The sequence below is a fragment of the Canis lupus genome, chromosome 4 (assembly GCF_003254725.2).
Source record: "Canis lupus dingo isolate Sandy chromosome 4, ASM325472v2, whole genome shotgun sequence".
Taxonomy (NCBI): domain Eukaryota; kingdom Metazoa; phylum Chordata; class Mammalia; order Carnivora; family Canidae; genus Canis; species Canis lupus.
Genome location: NC_064246.1, coordinates 71427097 through 71436533, shown reverse-complemented (window position 1 = coordinate 71436533; position 9437 = coordinate 71427097). Strand labels below are relative to the sequence as shown.

At 47.3% G+C, this 9437-nt stretch overlaps 1 long non-coding RNA gene across 1 annotated transcript; it reads right to left on the bottom strand.

Annotated features, from left to right (window-relative positions):
• Window positions 1-688: 688 nt before the first annotated feature.
• Window positions 689-8772, bottom strand: LOC125752102 (uncharacterized). Its single transcript, XR_003131646.3, has 3 exons — window positions 8562-8772; window positions 6215-6276; window positions 689-4057 (listed from the first exon to the last, which is right to left on the bottom strand). It is a non-coding gene; the product is annotated as an uncharacterized LOC125752102 (long non-coding RNA).
• Between the last annotated feature and the right edge of the window lie 665 nt (window positions 8773-9437).

The following is a 9437-nucleotide window of genomic DNA, read 5'->3' as shown; positions in this document are numbered from 1 at the left end:
AACCAACACAAGGGTTTTATTTTTTAATTTTAATTTTGAAATAATTTTAGCCTGACATACAAGTTGTCAAAATAGTAAGAGGAGTGCTTCCTTATGCCCTTCACCCAGCTTCCCCTAATACTAATGTCTTCCATAACTATGTATAGTGATCAAACCTGGGATATTAACTTCAGTACAATACTGTTAATGAAACTACAGACCTTATTAAGAGAGATTTCCCCAGTTTTCCCACTAATGTTCCTCTCCTCTTCTAGGATCCAATCTGAGGTCCTACCTCAATTTACTTGTCATGTCTCCTTCAGCTCTCCCAAGCTGGGAATAGCTCTTCTGTCTTTCCTTGTCACTCTTGTACTTGATATTTTTTAATATTGCTGGTCAGCTATTTTGTAGAATGTTCTTCAATTTGAGTTTCATGTTTTCTCAAGGCTAGATAGAGGTTTTGCATTTTTGGCAAAAATAAGAGAAATGATGTTATGTTCTTCTCAATTATATTGGGGAACATGATATCGATATTTCTTATTACTGGTGATCTTAGCCCTAATCACTTAGTTAATATGGTGTCTGCTGAGTTTCTCCAATTCACTCCAACAGCAAACTTACTGTTTTGCCCTTTGTAATTAATAAATATCTTGAGAGAGATACTTTGAGATAATGTAAGTATCTTTTTCTCCTCAACCATATGCCTACTAATGTTAACATCCATTGGTAGATGTGCCTGCAAAAATTATTCCTGCGGCACACACCATGTACATATCAATAAACTGTGAGATAAGTAAGCCCCTATTTAAGCCACTGCAATGGGGTTTTCTATTAATTGAACCTTCTTTGAAGTCTTTTTTTTTAAAAGATTATTTATTTATTCATGAGAGACACACAGAGAGAGACAGAGAGGCAGAGACACAGGCAGAGGGAGAAGCAGGCTCCATGCAGGGAGCCCGATGTGGGACTCGATCCTGGGTCTCCAGGATCAGGCCCTGGGCTGAAGGCAGCGCTAAACCACTGAGCCACCCCAGCTGCCCAAACTCTCTTTTTAATGGGGCACATTATAGTAGGGTTTTTTTTTTTTTTTAAGATTTATTTATTTAGTTCTTTGGGGGGAGGGGCAGAAGGAGAGGGAAAGGAAATCTCAAGCACACTCTCCATTGAGCAGGGGAGTCCAGTGCAGGGCTCAATCTCACGACGCTAAGATCATGCCCTGAGTGGAAATCAAGAGTTGTTTAACTGCCTGAGCCATGCAGGCACCCTCTAACAGTTTTTTGTTTTTTAAAAGATTTTTATTCATTTATTCATGAGACACACAAACACACACACACATACACACACACACACACAGAGGTAGAGACACAGGCAGAGAGAGAAGCAGGCTCCATGCAAGGAGTCCAACATGGGACTTGATCCTGGGACTCCAGGATCACACCCTGGGCCAAAGGCAGGTGCCAAACTGCTGAGCCACCCAGGGATCCCCTCTAACAGGTTTTTAATCTGACAAATGGCACAATCAAATAAAACAGTTCTTCTTCCCTTCCTTCCTTTCTTTCTTTCCTCCATCCATCCATCCATCCATCCATCCACCCACTCATACGATATTCCTTTTTTGTAAAAATATTGAAGTACCAGTACTTATATTCTCCCATGACATCTTAACTGAAGCCCCCTACTCCCTGTTGTTCTATTTGAATTGTTATGTGAACTTGTTGTTATGTCCAAACAAATAAGCCAAGATGGAAACCTTAATTTCTTTGAGCAGATGGTTGTCAAACTCAGTCTGAGAAAAGAGGTGCCAAATTGTTTGCTAAATGTGCTATCACAGAAAATGACTGTTGTGGACATCTGTTGTTTTTGGCTTCTCAGCATCCCTCATTCCTTCTTTAGGTCATAGCACTCATATCTCCACCACAGCACCTGACCTCCCATGTTCTTAGCCCAGGTAGTTCAGTGAAGTTGGGCTGGCAGCTGGCACCAAACATGAACACATGCCCTAGGCCAAGACAGAATTATCCATCCACCTGGCCATACCCACTGGTTGAGACATTATCATCTGGCTCCAGTTGGTCAATCAGAATCTCCTCCAAAGGCCTTGTGATGGAGTCATCAAATAAAAAACTCATTCTATCTACTAGGTAGCTAAGAGAGTGGGACCCAAGCCTATAACTTGCACTAGGCATCTTTACCATCCTGAGGGGGAAGGAGAGTCTAAGAATGAGGCCAGCACAATGGAAGACGGTGAAGCGGTTGACAGGAGGCTCTTCCTCATAATGTTAATTGAACACCTGGATCTAGCTTGTTCTGAACCAGATCCACCTCAGGACTTTCCAGGTAAATGAGCTAATCAATTCCCTTTCATTGTTTAAGGCAGCTTGAGTTGAGTTTCTGCTACATGTGACAGCACATGCTCAGGACTCTTCAGGATTCAAAGATGAGCCAGATGTGGCTCATGCATTCAAGGAGCCCTCAACCTAGCAGAGAACAGGAGATCAGTGCACACATATCCACAAGGAAGGGGACCCACGCCACTAGCATGATCCACACACGAGGAGCTTAGCTGCAGGACCACAGTGAAGTGGGTGATGGACACCAGCTGGGGAGAATCTGGAACGCTGAAGAGAAGAAGGACCTTATTCCCAGCAGAGAGAAAGACTTGGGCAAGGGTCCAGCCATGGAAAGTGTAGCAAGCGCAGTGTGTATTTTGAGGTTCTGGAGGTCATCCACAGTGACTGAAGGGTAGAGGTTAGTTAAACAGGAAGATTTGGGGGACGTAAACACAACTAGAGAAAAGATTTGTTTGAAACAAATTGTGGAGGCTTGGATTGGCAGTCTGAGGGATGTGACTGGCAGCAGGAAGAGAGGAATTTTGAATAGGATTGCGAGGTGTGGAAGATCAATTTGGCAGCCATGAGTGAAGCTGGAGGGGAAGGGTTGGAAGGCGGGGGACCTGTGAGGAGGCCAATGTGACTGTCCGGCTGGACCTCAGTGCAGGCCTGGGAAGGACCAGATGGAAAAAGAGGGCTGGAGGCGAATGGAATCCCAGCCTCTGAGAACATTCTGCAGAGCGGCTTTGGCCATATTTGCTCAAGAATCTTCCTGGCGGTATCATTTGAAAGCCATACTTTTTATTTCATGCTAAACATTGTCAGAGGGAGCGGCAGCAGATTCATCCCGCCCACGAGCCAACTGGCCTGGCATACGCACTTTAATGGCATTCCAGACCTCAGGGCCTGGCAGGCTCCCTCAGAGCCCTGCCCCTGCACTGGCTCCTGCCTTACCCACAGTTAGGATGTCAGCAGGCAGCGTCTCTCCTCTTACTTGGTGACCTTCCCAGCAGAAAAGGTCCAGAATGAGGCCGGAATGAGTCCCCTGCATGCGACATGTGCAGCTTGGTCTTCTTGGAGATGCCACGGCTTTGGCTTCAGACTCGGTACCACTCTGATCACACCTTCACTCCTGCTCTCCCGGCCCCTCACTCCAGACCCTGAGCAAGTCCTGACAGCACTACCGTTGCTGACGCTGGTCCAAGTCCCCACCATCACCCACGTGCATTGCTGCAGTGGCCTGGCCTGTTTCTGCACCTGTTTTTGCTCCTCCACAGTCTGTACTCCACAAAGCAGCTAGAAGAGTCCTTTAGCATCACAAGCCAGATTCTGTCACCAGTCTTCTTAAAACCTCCTGATGGCTTCCTGCCTGGTTCAGAATAAAATCCTAAATCCCTACAATGACCCGAAGACTCTACATGATTGGGCCCTTGGTTACCTCCTCCACTCTATTTGCTGCCACTCCCTCTCCCTCTGAGCCCTTACACTCCTGACTCTCCCTGCCTCTGCCAGGTACTTTGTCTTCATGTCCCACACTACACCTCATCATAATAAAAACTTGCCTCTGTGAGGAAAGACTAAGATGTGCTACAGGAACGAAAGACTCCACATCTCGGTGGCTCGGATTACAGCGGGTCCTTTCTCGTTTGCCATGCGTGTCTGTCATGGGTTGGCAGAGTGGTTCCATCCACCATGGTCACTCCAGGTTGACAGAACAGCCGCCATCTTGAATGTTTCTAGTTGCTGTCCTGTAGGAAAAGAAAGGCAATTCAATGTCAGGCTCAGAAGAAAGACAAGCCTCTTCTGCTCGTGCTCCTTGGTCAGTCACTGGCCTCAGTCAATCATGAGGAAATCCAAATGTGTAATCTTATCACGTCGCCAGGGGTGGAAAGGATCTGTGATTGTTTGGTGAGCAGCACTAATGAAGACCACAATGGCTGATTTTTTTCTGTGTGTGTAACGTGAATTAGAACCCCTTGGAGTATCTTCCAGCCCAGCAATTGTGAGCTATGGCAGAGTTGGCCAGATGGGATTAGGACTGAGGGTGGGAGAAGAGTGAGGACAGGGGAGGAGGGTTGGTTACCCCAGCTCAGGCCCAGGGAGAAATGAGAACATGGTTGAATTTGGTTGTTTACTGGATCAGTCCAACTGATACACGTAAGAAAGTGTGGTGGCCATTTGTAAGGTCCTTTAGGCCAAAGGTGCCTTATACTGATGGTGGGCTGGAAAGATCCCTACACAGAAGGAACTCAGCATCTGCCATCAGCAATTCTTCCATTAGAGATTCATTCCTTTGGTTGACTCTTTGGTTGACCCTTTGGTCATTCCTTTTGGTTGAATTCCATTTCCCAAGTTGTGTCCAGCAGAACACTACTCTCAGGGACGCCCGGGTGACTCAGTGGCTGAGCGTCTTCCTTTGGCTCAGGTCATGTTCCTGGGATTGAGTCCTGCATCAGGCTCCCTGCAGGGAGCCTGCTTCTCCCTCTGCCTGTGTCTCTGCCTCTCTTTCTGTGCCTCTCATGAATAAATAAATAAAATCTTAAAAAAAAAGATGTTGCCAAATGCTCCTTGGTCAAATAAGATTGTGAGCTGCTGGGTTAAACAAAATTACACAGGTTTTCCTCTGCAGGCCTTCTCAGGGCTTTGTTTAATATGCTAACAGGTACTATTTCTTTCTGAGATGGAACTAAAATATGCAGCATTTCCCCAGTTTTTAAAATCAAGAAGCCCTTGCATCTATGAATGACTCCCTAGGGCTCAGCTGGGCAGTTTGGGAACTGTTGGTCTGGAAGCCTTTTGGTCCTGTGGAGTTCCCTGTGGAAAGTAGTTGTCTCTGGAGAGTTTTTCATGGGAGAGTGGAAGCAGGGCATACAAGGCCTTGAGAGAATGGGACTCAGACAGGAGCCTGGGGAGGCAGAGGGTCTGAGAGCGTGAGGTCAGGCGTGGAGGTCAGAAGTGCTCCTTTCCCGAGGGTGGACGCGGAGCTGGAGCCCAGCAGAGGAAGGGTTCTCTGTCCCCCCACCCCTCCCCACCCACAGCCCTGCGGCTTCCTTCCCTGTCCTGCCCAGTACACCCGTTAGTCCTGCCTTCCAAAGCCCTGGCCTTGACCTGTCTCCACCCTCTCAGCCAAAAGTACACCAGGCTCTTTCTACTCTTGTTGGCTTAGCTTTCAAGTCCCTTCTGTATGGAATGGCCTCCCTTCCCCCAACTTCAGTCTAGAAAATTCCTACTCATCCTACACTAGTACATTCAGGCAGCCACCTCCAGGAAGCTGTCCCTGGTACCTTCCCCCGCCCCCTGCCCCCAGCCTCAGCTGGATTTATGGTCCATCCTTGCATGTCCCGTAACGCTGTGTTGTCCTTATCACGGTCTTCTCCATGTATCTTACACTGTTTCTGTCCCTCCGATCTGGGGGCCCCTCAGGGACTTTATCTTTATATGCTTTTATCTTTATATCTTTATACCCTTCTCTGGTAGGAGATAGATGTTTAATAATTAATCGAATGAATGACACCCAGGCACAGAGCTGGAAGTGGGTTAAAATTCCTTACATACACCACTTCAAAGAAGGTCCCTAGTTAAAATAATCTATTCCATGTGTTTAAAACCCTCTTCCTTATGGCTTGTGTCTGCTGGTTCTCTGATTTCTTGAAGCCTTATATCTTCTCTCTACTTTTCTTGCCTCTGTCACCCATTGACTGCCAGCATGCTCCGGGTCACCTGACTCCTGTTGTCTTCTCAAAGGGGGTGAAGGAATCTTGGAACGTCGATGGCCTGCCCTTAGGTCTGTTGCCCTAAGTGGGATCCAAGTGCAAATATCTTGAGAAGACAATCTAACCTGAAGGGTGGGAAGAGGGCTGTTGTTGTGAAGATTTAATGGGATAATACATGTAACAAGTTCTTACCAAGTGTTAGTTATGATGTTCACGAAGAGGTTGGCTTCAACGACAGGGCGATAAAGGGAAGCCTAGAAGGGAAGTGCGAGAAGAGAGCATGGCAAGTCTGTTACTGGCCCCACACCCAGGGCCGCAATTCTTTTATGCACCTCAGGCACTTTTGCCTTTGTGGGATCCTCCTCTATATAAAATATTAAAAATTCTATGGCCGCATGACTTTCTAAAGGGGAACAGAATCCCGACTGGATTTGTTATGATATGTTCAATATTGTCCTATTCAATTTTTCCTGTGATTTGAAAAATATCACCACTGATATTTAATTAAAAGGGCCTCTAGAAATCTTGTGGCTCCTAGCCAAGGTGTCCGCTGTGCCTAACGGCTAAGTCAGCCCCAGGCCCGGCACTCTGCTTACTGTTCCTTGGACCCACAGTGCCCTTCTGTCCTTCTGGGTGGCACCGTTCCTTCAGCCTGGCATGTCTGTCCCTCATGCCACCACCACCCTCTGTCCTCATCCACCTGACAGATTCCTGCTCTTCCTCAAGGCTCAGCTCAAATGTCACGTTCTCCTGCCAGTGTTAGCAAATTAAAACGCAGGGTGCCCAGTTGAATTTCAGATAAACAAGGAGTAATCATTTTAATAGAGGTATGTCCCAAATATTGCATGTCCCAAATCTTGCACAAAGCATAGTTCTATTAAGTTGCGTCATGTTTATCTGAAATTCAAATGACCCTACCCTGTAACTGTCCCTGGCTCATTTTCCTTTCAGGTTTTCTTCTCACCTGCTGCCGGCTGGGCCATTCTAGCTCACTCTGTGCACCTGTCATCACACATTCTCCACCCCAGTCTGCATTCTCATCATTGTTACCCTCACCTGCCATGGGGCCAGGATGTGGCCATGCATTCGTTGTCACACATGAGTAAGGGGGTGCTTTCCTTTTATTTCCCCCAACTACCTATTTATTTCAGGGATGACTTGGCAGGATTTGGTTTTAATTTCATTCAGGATGTGATGAGACCAAAGTTAACTATTGCATGGGATCATAGTAACAGTTCTGCTACCGAAGATGTGTCCCAAGGAGAGGCTCTGGATTCAGACCTTTCATTACCTGATGGAAAAAAGCCCCAAAGCCCGCGGCTGACACCTCCATCCCTTCCCTGCCTTTGTGATGAGGTGGAGTGCACGAAGTCTTGGGTTCCCCCCTCCCTGTGATTCTGGGGTCGGAGAGCAAATTAGCCATGACCCAAGCAGGACTTTGCATGGGGGGGGGGGGCGGTGGGGAAGGGGAGGGCAGTGCTTTCTGTTTTTTTACTTAGGTTCAGGAAATTCTGACTTTTTGCTTTTACTTCAAGAGTAGATTGATTTTTTAGAAAGTTCTTTTAAATCTTTGCTTCACTCAGCACTGGCCACAGAGGAGAAAACCAGCCTGGGCTGATGTCACGGACATAAGCCACAGGAGACTGTCAGAGCCTGGTGACCGGGCTCCTAATCCAGTGCTCACATGGTTCTCGGCAGCAAGAATTCAGAGCCTGGAGCTCCGCTGAAGCAGCATTCCCTGCGAGAACCACTGCAAGGGGAATCAATCCCTCAAGACCACGGAGTGGCCAAAGCACTCCGTGATTCAAAACAATTCGAGCCTGCGGAGGATTTTCAGTAAGCATGGTGAAAGTTCTCTTTTTTATTGCTAGGAATTTCCCAGCTTTCAACACATTCTCCCTTACGTGAGAGACATTCATTTTCACATTCTCCCTTTGGAAAGGAAATTTCCAAAGCTGACCACTGGTTAATCATGCTGAGCAAGAAACCACAGTACGCAAATGTTATGTGTGTGTGTGTGTGTGTGTGTGTGTGTGTGTGTGTGTGTGTGTAGGGGGGGTCCATCCCATGGGAGTTGCCTAGTAGTCTCTGCCTCTCTACTGATCTCTAACCCCCTCTCTGCTCGTCCTGATGCTTATAGAAGCAGGCAACACGGCCCAAGGTAGTTTCGAGAGATGGTCAGCAGGTGTTTTGAGCAAGAAACAACTGCAGCGGGCAGTTCCCTGGCTCCCCCCAATGAGGGTGCTCCACACACCACACCCCTCCTGGACGGGGGTCGCGGGGCTTGTGGGTCTAATCAAGGCTCTGATAAGTTCTACATTTCCCTTTTTAACTTTAAAAAATGGTTTGATGTTATTTAACTCAATGTTTTCCAGACTTCCTCCATCAGAGAATCACCCCATCCCCCTTTCGTTTTTGAGGATCTCACCCAATTAGCGCTCCCGGGAGCCTACTTTGGGGAAATGGCTCTAAAAAGGGAGCGGAAGGCAGCAAGAGTTTACAATCCTCACGTTCCCCCTGCAAGTCACTAACTTCATACCAGAATTCGGCTTACGGAGAGCACGGCTGGCCCCAGCCCGGCCCTGGCAGCAGGGCTCCAAACGCCGGGCCCGGAGACTCCACGGAGTCCCAGCCAGGGGCCCAGCAGCGTCAGGAAGGAAAGGGCATTTCAGGCAAAGGCTGGCATTGCTATAAATGCTGTCTGTTGGAAAACCGAAGCCGGCAGACACTTAGAATGAGGTTTAAGAGTGTCAGAGTTTTGTTTTGGGTTTAAAACGCCACACAAGGCTACCTTTTAATAGTCACAAGGCTGCCTGTGACATAACACAGGGTGTGTGTCATCCGAGGAGGAAGCATGCTCTCCTTCCCAACCCGGGGCACTGGCATTTCCTCTCTTTGGTGTTTTTCTTGCCACAGAATACACTAAGCTAAAAGGCCACCAATTGTGCCAACTCCAGGGATTCTGCTACATTGTCATACAGAACAGATGTGAATGATGTCACTCAAAGTTGTGCAAAGTGGTAGCTCCATCCAAGCGTTTGCCTGCTTCGGGGCAAAAGCCAAGATGCTCTTTATTTGTTGGCACTGTTTCTTAAGTCCTGCCTCAATGTCACCTCTAATTAAAGCAGGCTCCATTTTTTCCCCATTATAATAGCCTGTTTGTATTCTTTATAGCATTTATCATTGCCTGGATCACTACCTATTTTTACCTTTTTGAATATTGTCTGTTTCCACTAAAATAAAATATCAACCACAAGAGGGCAAAGAGTTTTGGTTTTGGCCACGTTTTGGATGACTGGTGCCCGGACTAGTACCTGGCTGAGGGTAGGTGCACCGCAAGTACGGTTTGAGTAAGTGAGGAACAATTTTTCATGTTTTTTTCTCACTTAGGTGGTGATAGGTTGTGGCGAGCTGA